The sequence below is a fragment of the Crinia signifera genome, chromosome 8 (genome assembly GCF_055691185.1).
Source record: "Crinia signifera chromosome 8, ASM5569118v1, whole genome shotgun sequence".
NCBI classification, from domain to species: Eukaryota; Metazoa; Chordata; class Amphibia; order Anura; family Myobatrachidae; genus Crinia; species Crinia signifera.
The window spans coordinates 35,649,317-35,666,884 of NC_139224.1; the positions used below are offsets into that span (position 1 = coordinate 35,649,317).

Genomic DNA, 17,568 nt, shown 5'->3' on the forward strand with positions numbered 1-17,568 from the left:
AATAATACTGTGTTGTTTTTGCATTATCTGGACTCCAAGCTGATCAATCCTTCTTGCGGTATATATGCAGAAGTAAGATATCTATTGGTGCCCAAACTATAAACCCCCTGCCTAATTATGACACTGAGCTTATATGAAAATTCTGCACAAAGGTATATTTTTAAGTACTCCACCTAAAGCCTAGACCAAAGTGGCTACTTACAGGGGTTTTGGCAATCTGTTTGATTTACCAATATCTCCCACATCCCCACCACTGCCTCTATAGCACTGCACCCTGCATGTGGGGTGTCCGGAGGGGCACTGCGGGGCCATATAAGTGTATCTGAAGGGGCATGTGAGGAGTCCGATGGCATGTGGTAAAGGCTGAGGAGCATTCAAGGGACATATGGTGGGTTGAATGAGAAATAGCTAAATATTAAATGTAATACTATGCCACATATTAGTACCCACACTCTTTAGCAACATGTCTAACAATTCTGCCCTTCAATCTTGAAAAGTATGCCCTCCTCTGGGGATGCAGTTTAAATGCCGGCGGTCGGGATTCCGGCGTTTGGAATCCCGACCGCCGAAATCCCGACACTTTCTCCCTCCGTGGGTGTCCACGACACCCCTGGAGGGAGAATAAATTAGCGTGCCGAGCGTAGCGAGGCACCGGGCCCGCTGCGTGGCGAGCACAGTGAGCCCGCAAGGGGGGGCGATCCACGTCGCCCCCTTGTCGGGATTTCGGCGGTCGGGATTCCAGCGTCTGGATTTTGAACGCCGGGATTTCATACTGAATCCCTCCTCTGTGGTCAGCACCTTGGCCAAACCTATTCTACAGTGAACACTATGGGGCCGATTCAGGACCGCTCATAGCCCCAGCCGCGATGCTCGAGGTTTGCGCATGCACATTTCTGCGCATGTGCAAACCTTGACAAGGAACGGCTTCGGTGAGTTACACCGAAGGGAGGGACGGGGGCAGGCACAGGGTGTCCCCCAAAAAATGGGGCATACCTCATGGGTACATGTGTGCCTGCCGGGGTGGGCAGCTGACTTAACAGGATGTCAGCCGCCCGTATTCGTCCTAGCGCTGGTAAATAAATGTAAGTCCAGACTAAGTTTTATTTATGATGGCAGGAGGAATCATTTGGTGGTCGCCGACCATCGGAAATTGATCCTGCTAGCAGCTGCATCCCAGTGGATGTGTTTTCATACACATCCCCTCGCATGTTACCAAGGAGATTCGGTCGGACGGGATGTCAAATTATGACATTTGGCCCAATTTATTGGTCGGATCCATCGAAATCTGGTCAAATCGGACCAAATGTCAGTAGTGTATGGGAGCCTTTACATTCATTATACTATATTCACATTAAGAAAAACACAAAAATGTATTTTCTCTGTGACCCTTTTTTCCTATACCGTTACCTAATCTACTAGTTATCAGATTCTTTCCATGTGAGTTTATGTTAGTACCATTTATTTAATGTTCAAATAAAAGCATGTGGTTTAGATTTTAGACTACCTAACGTCTGCATATTATATATAACAGAGTTTGGCCACAATGGGCATATAATAATATGGGGATTTATAGCTAGAAGGAAATCCATGGAGGTTACAATTTAGAATCTTGGCAATCCACACTGCACAGCAAGGTGGGGGGGGATTTAAAATGTACGGACAGATAAGGTGTTGAGAGGAAGTAATGTCCTACCTAAACTCACAGTGTAAACATAAAAATGGCTACTATTCTTGTGCTATATAACAGTGCATGCAATATCTTTTCTGTATGCAAAATAATATTTAAAAAGTATATATTTGTACTTGTTACATCTCATCATGACATGCCCAGGTGCTCAGTGGTACCCTGTGTCTGGATTTTTTCCTTAATGTAAATGATCTGTGTCTTCTATGCAGTTAGCGGCACACTGTATCAGTCATCATGTAACACAGCTAAATCAGCCGCACGTTTCTCCGGCAGAATGTCTGCCAGACAGTATTTCTACTTCAGCTGATGTTGATCTTGGACATATTGTAAAATGATATTAAAGGAACAAAGTTACAAGCACAAAAACATTGATCTAATGTAATAATAATTATAGTTTCTTCTATTCAGATTAAACATATAAAGCCGATCTCACCAAGGAATGACTGGTAGGTACAGATGGAGTGCCTCTTATGCAGCGCCGGGAATCGGCAGAATGCCCCTGCTGGCGATCGCCGGTGGATAGGCGCTCCATCTGATTGGGACGCGCGAGCGTCTCACACGCACGTGCGTCCCAGTCACTCCATGGCAGGGAGCGGAAACCCTGCCTGTCTCCGCTTCTGGGAGACAGGCAGGGTTAGGGGGGGTGGGGTGCACGGAGGCGGCGGGGATCGATGGGGAGCTCCGTCAGAACAGGGCGCGCGAGTGTCTCGTGCGCCCGCACCCCCTTCCAGGTCCATCTGTATAATTACATATTTGTTGTTGCCATTACATATGATGTCATAGATTACAGTATATTATGCTATCAAAGAAATCTTGAAGTATTGTATCTACTCAATGGGTCAAGAGATGTTAATCACAATTTGAAGCACTATTACAGGTGCTGTATATGATGAATGTATAACAAGTTTGTACAATGTCCAGTAAGCGGTTTGTTATGGTAGCTTTGGAACATAGTAGGGTTTATTCAGAAGTGGGCAACCTCATAACTTTGCCCTGGGGGTTTTAGTAAGATATGACGATTAAGTGTATAGAGAAGTCGTAAAGGCTTGTATGTATGGTTCCAAACCGTGTGCCGTACACTTGGGTTGGTGGTCCAGGACCAACTAAAATTATTTATGGTGAATGTGATAGGCAACATCAATCATAATTTATGTGCATAAACAGAAGTGACTACTGTCCCTCACCAAATAATTTAACCTTTTACAAATATTTAATAAGTACATTTGCGTCTTGAGGTTTACACGCGCTTCAACTCGATCGATAGCGATTCAATATCGACGGGCAGCGGGACCTGGCGGGTACCAGAACCAACAAGGCGGGAGGGACAGATGGCTCAAGAACGGCGCGGCGGGGATGCTGCATTGAGCAGCCTTGATCTGCCTTCGATCTGGCAGATCGAAGCAGAAATAGACTTGCCAGGCAAGTCTATTTCTGCATTCGATCCTGATGCCACGGGGACGCACATCTGGGTCGAATCTGCATCGAAGGCAGCTAACACTATGCGATTCAGTGTCATTTTCTATGTAGTCCAAATCTAATCGAAAATGACAATGGAACTTTATTGCAGATGTGCATTTTTGGGCGATCATGATAAAACTACTGTAAATGCATGGGAGCCATATAATTACTTATCATTTGACATAAGCATTCTGGTTTAGATAACTTTTTCCATGTGCTAGAACATTACATTTCTTTTAAGCTTAAGTCATTATTATGTTGTGCATTTCCAAGTCTGATTCCACTGTGACTTCTACTGAATTCTTTCCATATCTGTTTCTCTCCACTGTAATGATGTCACTTGGGAAAGCTTAAACAAAACAATTTCCCCAAATGACCGCCGATGATGTGTATGATGTCTGATGTAATGATATTACTGTATCTCGGTCACAAGTGTTTTTGTTATTATTATGTGATGACTTCTGTGTTTGTGTTCTAGTTCTGTCTGTCGCCGTTCAGGTTTCTGCTGTGCTCTGCATTTCTGATGTCCTGGCAATAGTTGTTCTCAACATGTAGTGGTCTTATGGGAAAAATGAAGGGAACCCAACCAAAATTACATTTTTAGACAGAAAAATAAGTCCTACAGGCGCCATCTATGTATTTTGTAAATCCACAAACTCCTAAAGAATGACTTATTGTAACCCAAACTAACCATTGCTGGTTTGGAACGCACACCACAAACATGCCACAGAATGAATTCATATAAATTACATCTAGCTGTAACTATGAATGCGGAAAGAACATTACGCTTTTCCTAAATGTGCATATGCTGCTGATTTATAAAACCAGGTCCCACGTTTTTCTTTTCATGGTGGTATAAGATCTTTCATACAGCACAAACCACTCATTAATGGCATTCCCGTGGGTTATTTCATTATGTATATTTCCATTAACCTAGAGAGACTCGTGCTATCTTTCTGAATACATACAACAGCAGTTTGGTGTTTTTGGTGTGGTCACGGTGTAACCATCACCAATTTGGGATTTCAGACTGAGTAAAGAACAGAAAATGGGATTAGTACTTGACTGTTTTCCATTTTTGTACTCAAACCGGACTGTAGGAGACCTAGAAATGAGATTGAGGAATAGTCAAAACTAGAAGTAGAATTGAAGTGATCATATATGAATCAAACCTATGTCAATTGTGTGGTCTACGTCCAAGGGAATATTAAATCTCATCTAAGAGGTAATTTAATTGTGGGAAAATTGGCCAATTTGCCGTTTCCACAGTATTTATACGCCAGCAATGGCAGCCCAATTTGCCCCTCCACTCAGTCTAATTCATTTAAAAGTTTTTGCTACGATATGAGGTAGCAAACATTTTTGAGCGGGATCCCACCGCTGCACTTGACAGCGGATGTCACAGCAATTCAGCCAGGTGAGATACTCACCAGCACTAAATTTTCTCCCTTAAGATACACTACTGCGAGAAGTCGCAGCATGGTATGGCCATCCAATCCCTCTTGACCTGACCGGGAAGGTCCTTCTGCATGTGACGTATCACATCCAAACCCATTCCCCACCACTGGAGAGTTGGAGGTCGGACATGTCTGACTCCAATCCGATGCACACGGGACCGCGCATTGAATGGGATGTCAGACATATTTCACCTCAATTTCTCAGCCCAATCCGTTGGAATCGAGTGAAATCATCCCAAATCACATGTATGGGGGCCTTAAGTGTGAGTATTCAAAATGTTGATGATTGTGATGTCCCAAAAACTTTTTTATTTAGGAATCTGAAGATTATGTTGGACTAAATTAAGGAGGTTATTCTGGTTCATAAACTCCCCCGCACGTTTGCATGGGGGGGGGGGGCAATGTTTTTGTTATGCATGTGCTTACGCTGGGTGCGTCATTCCATTCGCACCAACCAGTGTGATTGGGGGTGAGGGATGGCGGCAACGGGCTACACCCATGGGAACACCCAGCATTTTATGGGCATTTCCATGCAAACGCTGGGCGTTCCCATGCAAATGGTACCGTGACGTGGGTGCTGGGGGCGGGCAGCTAACGTCACCAGATATCAGCTGCCCACCCTCTTCCTGTACAGGGAACATGCAAAGCTAAGACACCAGAGAGTGCCTTAGTTTTGCATGCACCTTCCAAATCATTAGATGGTCGGCGACTGTCGAATGATTTGGCCCTCGCAACCAAGGCTGCGGATGGATGTTTATGATAATTTCACAGCGTTGCGTGTGGACCAGAATAAGGTCCTAAATGTAGTCTCGCTCAGATGATCCATACGATGAAAAGGTTCAGTAACATTAAAGATGTTGATTGAGTTAAAGTAGTTAATTGGTCTGAAAAAAAATCCAAGATGTTTAATGTTTGATGTTATGTGCGCACCTCTTTCGTGCCACCAACTGATCACTCATAAGGCTCCAATACACTATGCAATGCACCTGCAATTTAGGCTCTTTCCCTGTGACTGCAGCAATCAATCGCAAAAAAAGAGCCCAAATTGCAGGAGAATGACACCATGCACATTGCACTGGAGACTGCGAGTTGCAACAGCTGCAGAAACAATCTCTTGGATTGCTCCTGGACAGGCTTTACTGCGATCGAATGCGATATATATCTCATACAGAAGGATCCGATATATCAGACATCACAAGGGGGGATCACTGGCGAATTCTCCAAGTGTAGAAGTTGCTGCAATGTATGGAGGGCCAATAGAGCAAATGCTTTAGCCTAGCCAGGGTTAATGACCCAAACGTGCTGAAGCATAGTGACTGTTTATGCTCAGAGTCTGAGTGCAATAATCCTGTTAACAAAGTGTTATACTTGTGGTTTTCATTGTTTCATGAACACACAGTATTTTAATTCTAGACTTCTGGTATTTATACACTTCTCTTTCCATAGTGGTGGAGCGGATGCTTTGCTACTCGCACAATGGGTGTACAATGGGTGTTCAAAGGTTTCCATTTTTGAGATAGAGGGTACATTTACAAAACAGCAACTTTTGCAAGCCACTATTTCTCTGATGTTTTAGGCCTCAATTTAAAAATGAAAAGCAAAACAGTGCAAAAGCCACCACTTGTAAATTTACCAAACAGACTTAAATAAAATACTTAAATCAGATGGTCAGAAGGCAGACTGATAAGCCCTATACACAGAGCAATATTCAGCCACTTTCTGAGCGATTTTACATAATCGTTCAGAAAGTGGCTGACTTTAGCTGTATGTGTGGCCCACACAGCGACAGGGATGCACGGCCTCATGGGACTGTGATACAGAACAGCCCTGCTTGTTATTGTTACTCAGAAGGCCCACACATCTCTGCTTGTGTGGTGGCCTTCTGAATGATCAGCCACTGGAAGCAACCCGGAGCCCCGTGATGCCGCCCCTGGAGCCGCCGGTTCCTCTTCATTCTGCGCTGCTGCTGGAGTGGAGAAGGACGTCATCCTATCCTCACACCTTACATGCAGTAGCTGATGATATAGTCAAATTGCATGTGCAGAGGTCTGAGGACATTGTCAACGACACGATGGAGTGCGCATAGTTAATGACTTTGAGCGTATACACTAAGCAATATTACCAATGATATCGCTCAGAAGGGCCAAAATAAGTGATCTTGTTTAAATTATCACTTAGCGTGTATGGGGGCTTTAGTTCCAGATTGAACAGAAATCTTTATCCTCTCTCTGTCTGCTATCTTTTACTTATCCCAGACATGAAAAAATCAGCCATTTCTAAGCAAACATTTTCTCAAATTAGCATCCCACCATGCAATTCCCTTAAGCCCCATACACATTAGAAGATAATGTGAAAGATACTGTATGTTTCAGAAAGCTCCAGTGCATTGTTACCAACCCCCTCCCTCGTCCATCATGTTCAGGTGAGGAAGGTCCTCCTTAACAATGGCCATCCTGCAGTGGCAGCACCGCCATCGCTCCCCCCGAAGTGTGTATGCACTTGCTGATGCTGTCACACCACCCGCGCTGGGTCCCCACCGATATTGGCATTGATGGGGTTACCTAGTGTGTATGGGGCATTACTCCTCTGAGCAATGGAGAGGTTTACCTACCCTCACCTCACACTCTTTTTCTCACACAGCCTATTGGACCTCTTCAGTCAGGCTTTCATTCCCAACAGTACCTCAGAGACTTTACTAATGTCTACTAATACAGTACTTCTACACCTCCCTGCTATGTACAGTATGACTTTGTTAACCACTCCCCTCTCATATATACATACTGTACATGTTCCCTAGTTCCTATGCTGATTTTCATTCAACATAAGGACGCAATATTAGACTTAATACAACAAATGGTGACAGAATATCTGATGTAAATGTGGGTGAAAATCTGGGATCAAGTGACCATCAAGCAGTATGATTCAAAATAAAGACAGAGACCAACTCATCACACACAAAAACGAAGGTGTTAGATTTTGGAAGGCTGATTTTGTAGAGATGGAAAACTCTGTAAGGGATTCTTTGGCAGAGTGGAGGAACTTGGAAGGAGTGCAGGAGAAGTGGGAAAATTAAAAAGTTCAATACTAAAAGCAACAGAACTTTGTGTCAAATGAGTTAGGAAAAACACGGAAGGAAAAGAAAGCCATTGTGGTTTGCAATAGAAGTAGCATGTATTGTGAAAGCAAAAAAAGTTGGCCTTTAAGAAGTGTAAGCAGACGCAGAATAATGAGGATAAAAAGGTGTATCTTGTTTAACAGAAGGAGGCTAAGAAGGTAATGAGATGTGCAAAAGCACAGACTGAGGATGAAAATGGCCCAGTCAGTTGGAAAAGGGGGGGAAACTTTTTTTTAGGTATATAAGTGAAAGGAGAAAAACAAAAAGTGGAATAATAAGACTAAAGACAGAGAGTGGAAGTCTTCTTGAGGGGGACAATGTAATAGCAGATCATATTATTATTTGTTTCTGCTCAGTATTCACTTCTGAAAGAGAGGGGGAAGAGGCCACAGTTAAGTTGCAAATTTAGTCAGAAAACTGAGGAAGAAACAAGTACATTTACAGAAGAGAAAGTCCTCACAGAACTCTTAAAACTGACAGTGGATAAATCAATGGGGCCAGATGGGATACATCCAAGGATACTAAAAGAGCTTATAGGGGAGCTGGTAAAACCAATAACAGAATTTTTCAACCAGTCACTAGCTACTGGAATAATCCGAGAGGACTGGAAAACAGCAAATGTAGTCCCACTGCATAAAAGTGGAAGCAAGGAAGAGGTAAGCAACTATCAACCAGTGAGCCTTACATCAGTAGTAGGGAAATTGATGGAAATACTCTTAAATCAAAGGGCAGTATCAATGCCGCTGATTTGCCACTTTTTACGGTGAATGTGTGTTATTTTCGGGCTCCACAGCGTGTCTTTTAACTGAAAAAAAGCGTTTCGCCCTATTCAACACTCAAAATTTGCCAATGGTGAACAGTAAATGACAGCAAATTCGCCGTCTGTTTTCCAATGCATTTTTCGCTGTGATTTGCCGTGAGTGTATTCAATGCTAGGATGGCGAATTGCATTCAGCGTGATTTTCGCTGTGCTTCACCGTGTAGCAATTGCCATCTTTTTAAGGTGAACTGGAATGTTAACTTTTAAAATATACTGTAGGTTTTTTGTTTTTTTTTTGCTGTGAAGGGGCATGCTATTTTTATTCATGAATATATATTTAATTTTTTTTTTTTTACACATAAGCCAGCAGGGGGCGGGGAGCCGCTCATTACATATTCATATATTCAGCCCCTGCGACTTTGAGTAGGGCGACAGGGAGGGCTGGCAGCGAATCCTAAACAGGATTCGCTGCACATGCCGAAAATCGGCATTGAATACTGCCCAAAGAGTTGTAGAATATCTGAAAACCAGCAATTTACAGGATCCGAAACAGCATGGGTTTACTGGGGGAAGATCATGTCAAACAAATCTTATTGACTTTTTTGACTGGGTGACTAAAGATCAAGTGGGGCTGTAGATGTAGCTTATCTAGACTGTAGTAAGGCTTTTGACACTGTCCCACATCGCAGACTGTTAAATAAACTTGAAAGTTTGGGATTGGATTTTAAGATAGTTGAATGGATAAGATCGTGGTTGCAGGACATAAAACAGAGAGTTGTAGTAAACAGAGTACAGTCAAAGGAGGGAAAGGTTACAAGTGGAGTACCCCAGGGATCTGTACTTGGACCAGTGCTTTTTAATATCTTTATTGGTGATATTGCAAATGGAATTAAGGGTAAAATGTGCGTTTTTGCAGATGACACAAAGGTATGCAACAGGGTAGACACACCAGGAGGGGTAAAACAAATGATTGATGATCTAGGTAGATTAGAGGAATGGTCAAGAGCATGGCAACTAGTTTAATGCCAAAAAATGCAAAATCATGCACTTGGGACTCAAAAATCCAAAGACTAAATATAGTATAAATGGCTTTATAATGGAAACTACTGAGGAAGAGAGGGATCTAGGTGTCACTATTACAGGGGACTTAAAGGCAGGTAGCTAATGTAACAAAGCAATGAAGAAGGCAAGTCAGATGCTTGGTTGCATAGGGAGAGGTATCAGCAGTAGAAAGAAAGAAGTAATAATGGGGCAGATGTATTAAGCCTGGAGAAGAGATAAACTGGAGTTAAAGTGGAGATAACATGGAAGAGATAACGCACCAGCCAATCAGCTGTGTTTGAAATATGACAGTTGGGATCTGATTGGCAGGTCCGTTATCTCCTTCCACTTTATCTCCAGTTTATCTCTTCACCAGGCTTAATACATCTGCCCCATTGCCACTGTATAGTTTATTGGTACCACCTCATCTAGAGTACTGTGTTCAGTTCTGGAGGCCATATCTCCAGAAGGATATAAATACATTAGAGACTGTACAAAGAAGGGCAACTAAAATGGTGCATGGCCTACATCACAAAACGTACCAGGAAAGACTAAAAGATCTTAATATGTATACTTTAGAGCAGAGAAGGGAAAGGGTGAACATGATATAAACTTTCAAATATATCAAGGGTTTTGACAAGGTACAGGTGGGAGACATTCTTCACAGGAAAAGGAGCAGCAGAACAAGAGGACATGCACTGACACTATAGGGAGGAAGATTCAGGGGAAATGTGAGGAAGAATTACTTCACAGAAAGAGTAGTAGATAAGTGGAATAGCCTCCCATCAGACGTGGTAGAGGCAAATACAGTAGAGCAATGTAAACATAAGGATCAAATATGGTTTGAGGTAACATGTTTAAAAAAGGGCAGACTAAATGGGCCAAGTGGTTCTTATCTGCCGTCAAATTCTATGTTTCTATATCAAATTGCTATGTTTTCATTATTTATCTGGAATCACATCCTGTCTACATTCCTGAGCCATTAGTAGCACATGGCACAGTCCTATGTCTGCCATTCTCTTTCTACTGCATATTGCTTCTCCTTGAAAGCAAATAAATACATTTTGAATTAAGTACCATCTATAGTCAGAGGTTGTCCATATTTACTTGTCCAGATTGCTCACCTTTTCTGTTGGCCCATGATATTGTAAGTCTTTTAATTTGAATGTCATCCTGCCATCTAAAACTCAATCTTCCAAAAACCAAATTAAAAATAATAATAATAATTATTTGTATTATTATTACTATTATTATTATTATTATTTATTTTTGTTAGCAAGACAACCATAATTTTTTTTTGCTTAGTGCTTTATTTATTTATTTATTTTATTTCTTTATTAACAGTTTCTTATATAGCGCATACATATTCCGCAGCACTTTACAGAGAATATTAGAACATTCACATCAGTCCCTGCCCCAGTGGAGCTTACAATCTATATTCCCTACCACATACACGCACACACACACACACACAGACATTCTAGGGTTAATTTGTTGGGAGCCAATTAGCCTACCAGTATATCTTTGGAATGTGGGAGGAAACTGGAGTACCCGAAGGAAACCCACGCAAGTACAGGGAGAATATACAAACTCCGCACAGTTAGAGTCATGGTGGGAATCGAATCCATGACCTCAGTGCTGTGAGGCAGTATTGCTAACTATTACACCATCCGTACTGCCCCAAGCTTTGAATCTGTATACAAATATTGCTGCTTCAACTAAAACTCTTACAATCTTACAAAACATTACAAACCAGATTATTGTAATTCCCGCCTTATTTCCCTCTGTAGATATCCCTCCTATTTTGAACAAAGAGACTACTGTATACTGATTTTCCTCATTCTACTGCTGCTCCTCTCTGGTGATTGCTGAATGAATTGCCTATATTTTACTAAATCCAGTGAAAAATAATTTTACTAACATCTAAGACAATCAACAAAACTGCCCCAACATACGGTTTGTCACTTGCGCCAAAAAATGGCCGGTCTCCGACCTGTCACTGAAACGCTACTTTCCATTGGTATCCGGCAGATCGAAGGCTTGTAAATGGAAAATCATGTGGTCGAACGCATCTAGTTAGACGCCTAAGGCTATTCAACAGCATCTAGATCGACAGTAACGGAAGATAGATAAAAACATTAGGTCTATGAGAATGTGATTGACAGTCGCAAGGTCGACAACTTTTTCATGGATTTTTGCTTTAAAACGACTTGGTTCATACTTTATCATCCAAGTAGGCATAGAGATAGATATAATAGTGTGCCTGAAGCATGGCAAGCCATGCAAGGGGGCACTGCTCACTTATATGGTGCCCATATTGACAAATGTTGATATAGACACCCAAATAACATGAAAAACCCCTGTAGATAATGTTTCCATTGACCTAACGTGTCTATCTTTTATTACTATTGACCTAGATGCTGTCAACTGTCTTTAGGCATCTAACTAGACACGGTCGACCAAGTTATTGTCGATCTGGATGCCGTTGATCTGCTATACCAGAACATTTCCATTAACCTCCCAACCTCCAGTATGGTGCTGTGTGAATTGGTAACCCAGGTCAATCGACCCGGATCCTGTTCAAAGTATGGAGGAGGCAGCGCTGTCAACTCCAAGCGATGCCTCCTCCCCCACCCCTCGATGACGAATCATCGCTCCGCCCCATCCCCTTGTGCTATGGGCAACATCTCCACTTTTTTAAAGGGACTGCTAAATCTGAACCTGGATTATGTATAAAAAAAAAGTGAAAAACTCATGTCGACCTTCCCATTATTGACCTAAAGCTTGGGTTGAACTTTAGACCCTATCGGCATGAGTATGTTGACCATTCAGTGGTGTTCGACCTAGACATGGTCGACCTAGCATACCATAACTCAGTGGTTCTCAAACTCGGTCCTCAGGACCCCACTCAGTTCATGTTTTCCAGGTCACCCGACAGGTGCATTCATTACTCACTGACACATTTTAAAAGATCCACAGGTGGAGCTAATTATTTCTCTTGATTCTGTGAGGAGACCTGCAAAACATGCACTGTGTGGGGTCCTGAGGACCGACTTTGAGAACCTGTGCCATAACTGATTAGTTCACTGTCCACAGTCTAACTCAGTGGTCAGGGAACTCAGTCCTCATTACCCCACACAGTGCATGTTTTGCTGGTAACCCAGCAGGTGCACAGGTGTACTTATTACTCACAGACACATATTATAAGGTCCGCAGGTGGAGTTAATTATTTCACTTGTGATCCTGTGAGACCTGCAAAACATGTACTGCGTGGGGTAATGAGGACCGAGTTCCCTGACCACTGGTCTAAATCAACCACAACCCACGCTGTGGTCGACTGAGTTACCATATCTCCACATTATCAGGAAAGTGTAAAAATAACTACTGTCATCAATTACATCCATTGTGTGTTGTTGTTGTTCCATTAGCTGGGTGCAGTGATGTATTCCTACTTTCCATTTTAATGTGCTGCAGATTTTCTTTGCTCATATTTAATTTTACTGTAGTAGTATTAATCCTACAGTAGAATTACCTAGTGTGATTCTGATGGTGGTAAACTCAGATATGGCAGAGGGAATGCCTAAGGGTAAATTCTAAGTAGTCTGGATTTTTATTTTTATGGTCCAATAAGAGACTTGAACTACTATTTGCTTTGGCTACTGCTTTGTTTAGCAGGCAATGGCATAACAGCCCTTTTCATAGCTGAGAATAGAGAGCTTTATGAGATAAGCCATTCAAGCATTTAGCGACTGGACTGGTGCCATACAATGCCAAGCTCTAAGTACATTCTAAATGGAATATAAATAGAGGTTATTTGTTGGGCATTTACAGAATTTGAATTGCTTTTGTCTTGTGTTTTTTTTAATCATTCCGACTTTGGCCCTTATTCTGGTTCACTCGCAAAGGCAAATTCCTTCTCAAATCGACAAAACTATGGCCCTTATTCTAGTTGAATCGGACGGATGCGTATTTCGGACAGGAACCGAGTGTTCTTAGCCCCGCCTACCGTACGGATCGCTCACACCGTCCGAATGCAGTAAGACGCAGAGCGTACGGACCGCGAGTGGATGTTTCATGTGAACACCTCCTCCATCTGTGGAAACCTCCCCCATTCTCCAATGGTCCCGACCATCAAATGATGGACCGAGCGGTCAGTCAGCACCTAGTGCTCCAGAGCACTTGGACATTTTTCCGTATGAAAGCAGGGATATGGGCGGGCAGCTGACATCCGGCTATGTCAGCTGTCCGCCCCCCACACGTGCGTCACGGGTGGATTACCATACATACGCCCAGTGTTTTCATGGGAACGCCCAGGAAACGTGGGGCGTACGCATATGGTAATGAGCCCAAAGAGCCCTTCACTCCCCTCGGATGGTTCCGTACGATCGTTTTATGCACGGACTTCACTCCGTGTTCGGATGTGCAGCCATACACATGGAGTGGGATTTCGCTAGTGTGGGGGTGGACTTTACCTGCTCGCTGGGTTCCGGAAACTCTCAGCCCAGCAACCAGGTCTGAATTGGCCCGGTATGTAATTCCTATAACACACACCAGAGACTCTCCTATTTCCCTCTCTTAGGGGTCAGTCCACTTACCTTGGATTTACTCACAGGTGCGAGTAAGTGTGGCTATATGACGCACTTCTGTACTGTTGGCCGCTGGATTCGCAGATATTTGTGCGCAGACCCATGGGGCTGCATACAAAGATCCATGGTCTTGTAGCGAGATGATGATTTCTGATACCGTTGGTGTAGGTCACATGCTGATACAACACAACTGTTTTAACTGGATGAAACCATTGAAGTCTACAGGTGCCTACACACAGCTCGATTCCGTTTTCAATTCGATTTCTTTTATATATGAACTATTTGACCTGCTCTGAAGTTTTTTCTACTCCTTTTCGATTTCCACCATTTTCCATTCGATGTGCATTAGATTTGATATTAGATCAACACTGGCTTCAGGCAGAAGATGGACATCAAATCGAATGCTGTAGTGAACACATTTGCACTACCTTCTATTAGATTTCCACTTTATAGTCTAGGCTGCCAAGATTTTCTATTCGATTTACATGACATGGGAGCGCGCATTGGAAACGAATCTGCATAGAATGTTGGTACTTATGTATTATCTGGGCTCCCATGTTAAATGCACCCCATTTTTTCATACCCCTACTATCCAACTTCGCATGGAGTTGATTTTATATAGTGTGGCGAGCGCAGCAAGCCCCGCGAGGGGACGTGGTCTCATAAGAAAAACGGGAGTCCAGATATTACCTAAGTACCGAATGTTTAAAAACCATTTGATGCCCATTCAATTTTCTGTTCAATTTTGCTTCTATAAGCAAAATCGAATAGAAAAAGATTGCATCTCACAGTGTGTATGCTCTATAATACCTCTTGCTCACTTATTAGCCATCTTTAGGTCAGGTATATCGTTAATATTCTGCTGACCGCTAAAGACACTGACCCTATGTATATGACTGATTTTGTTTACAGATTCATGTAGTAACTTGTAACCGAATGTCTACCAAGGTATAGGTATACAGGGCTAGATTCTCTAAGCTTCAAAAGTGATAAACTGGAGAGTGATAAACAGCCAGCCAATCAGTTCCTACCTGCCATGTCACAGACTGTGTTTGAAAAATGTCAGACAGGAGCTGATTGGCTGGCTGTTTATCACTCTCCATTTTATCACTTTTGAAGCTTAGAGGATCTGTCCCTTTACCTTAAAATGTATGCATTTTAGTAGAGTGTCCAAGGTCTGTGGGATTTATTTACCAAGATGGGAGTTCTATTGAAAATGGGATGTTGCTATGGGCAACCAATCAGATTCCATCTCTTATCGTCTAGATTCTCTAGAAGGTGCTAATTAAATAAGAAGTAGATTCTGATTGGTTGCTGTTGGCAACATCCCACCTTCAATAGAACTCTCATCTAAGTAAAGAAACCCCTGTGACCATGGAACTCTGTTATGCTGCAGAAGCTTCCAGCCACATGTCCCCATGACACAGGGAGAATGAGTTTGCTGTTCATGTTGCTATGTTAGGACAACAGACTATTTTGATGTACATCTGATACTGACATCTTTTATCGGCCAGCTGAGGAGCATTTTAATCTAGCAACAGATCTCAGACTCGTTTGCATAGTGGCGTATTCAGAAACATTGATAAAGGTAGTAGTATTCTCAACATAAGTTTCCAAGAAAATGAATGGAGAACTACATTTAAAAGTAGAGACTGGAGAATTAATGAAGTTTGGAGAAAAGCCATCATTTGTTAGTGTTTCACAATCTTGGAAAAAGCACTGTATATTATTCTTTTGTCTTACACCTTTAGCTTGTTAGACTGTTACATGACTTTCAAAAAGAAGGTGTGAGGAGAATGTTTTTACTTCTGCACATGTTTACCCATGTTTGAGCAATGCTTTGTTCACAATTTGCATATTAGAATAGAGATTATTTACAGATTAGGACATGGGTTCCCAGTCTTTTTTTAATTACAGCACCCTACAGTACTAGACCTTGTTCATAGAACCCCTAGGCCAAAAAAAAATGTAGGATAAAATATAAAATCAAGTAACGTATAGTGTTCCTTCTAGCACCCGCTATCTTTGAAAACCCATGCAGTTCCTCTTCCCTGCCTGGGGTGTCACTGTCTGCTGTAGTGCTTCTAGCACAGTGTGGTCTGTATTTTCACACTGATACGCAAACCAGACCTGTGCTAGAAACACCACAGCAGACAGCGACACCCCAGGCAGGGAACAGGAACTGCATGTGTTTTCAAAGATAGCGGGTGCTAGAATGAACACTAACGTAGATTGTGTTTATATATGATACCTAGGTTAATTGATGGGGTGAGACACTGGATTTGCTTCTGTTTGTACACATATTTATGATTGGCAGCCACAAGCATTGGTTTTGTCCATAAATAATTGACTATAAATAATTTGAATTGGTCCAGGATCACCAACCCATGGCACCGCTGCAAGTGTCCTGAGGCACCCCAGAGAGCCACAGCACACAGTTTGGAAACCACTGGATTAGGAGAAGACTAATCTATAGGTTAATTGTTCATGTTTATAATTGCTTATACTGTGCATGAACCCATCAACCCATAGGAACCAATTGGTAATCAGCTGCGATTGCTCCAGGACAAGAGAAACTCTGTGAAGTATCTGATTGGTAGCTGCTATGTGACAGTTTGCTTCTATGTTAACAAATAACCCTCAGTAAGTACACTATGTTATTTGACTTCAGAAAGGCATGCCCTATAGAAGTTAATAATACAGGGTTGCCTACCTGACCCTCTCCTTCAGAGAGAAAATGCTCTGTTCCTGGACTTCCCTAGTAATGTATGATTGCCATCACCTGTGGTCAGCTAGGTAACTGACAAGAAAGGTGTTTCATACATTACCAGGGAAGTCCAGGAACAGGGCATTGTGTCCCTCCTGGAGAGGGTCATGTTGGGAGGTATGTATATATATCATTGTTGCCTACCTGACCCTCTCCATGAGGGAGAAAATGCTCTGTTCCTGGACTTCCCTAGTAATGTATGATTGCCATCACCTGTGGTCAGCTAGGTAACTGACAAGAAAGGTGTTTCATACATTACCAGGGAAGTCCAGGAACAGGGCATTGTGTCCCTCCTGGAGAGGGTCATGTTGGGAGGTATGTATATATAGCATTGTTGCCTACCTGACCCTCTCCATGAGGGAGAAAATGCTCTGTTCCTGGACTTCCCTGGTAATGTATGATTGCCATCACCTGTGGGGAGCTAGGTAATTGATAACAAAGGTGTTTCACCACAGGTGATGGCAATCCTACATTACCAGGGAAGTCCAGGAACAGAGCATTTTCGCCTTGAAAGAGTCAGGTAGGCAACCCTGTAATAATACCTGTACTAAAAGTGAAATAAAATGCACAAACCTCCATAGATTTACTTTATTTGCCTAATGTAACCTAGATCTAAATGAACCGCTGATTGGTTGCTTTGGGTTACACATTGTTGCAGTTGATAAAAAAAATCAATAATCTAAATTCTATACATCCT

At 42.4% G+C, this 17,568-nt stretch overlaps 2 protein-coding genes across 9 annotated transcripts in view; one reads left to right on the forward strand and one right to left on the reverse strand.

Annotated features, from left to right (window-relative positions):
• Positions 1 to 17,568, forward strand: part of CENPP (centromere protein P) — a 245,147-nt gene that overhangs the window by 111,538 nt on the left and 116,041 nt on the right. The gene's annotated exons all lie outside the window — the stretch shown is intronic.
• The window catches only part of ASPN (asporin), a 36,780-nt gene that overhangs the window by 18,416 nt on the left and 796 nt on the right, over positions 1 to 17,568 (reverse strand). The gene's annotated exons all lie outside the window — the stretch shown is intronic.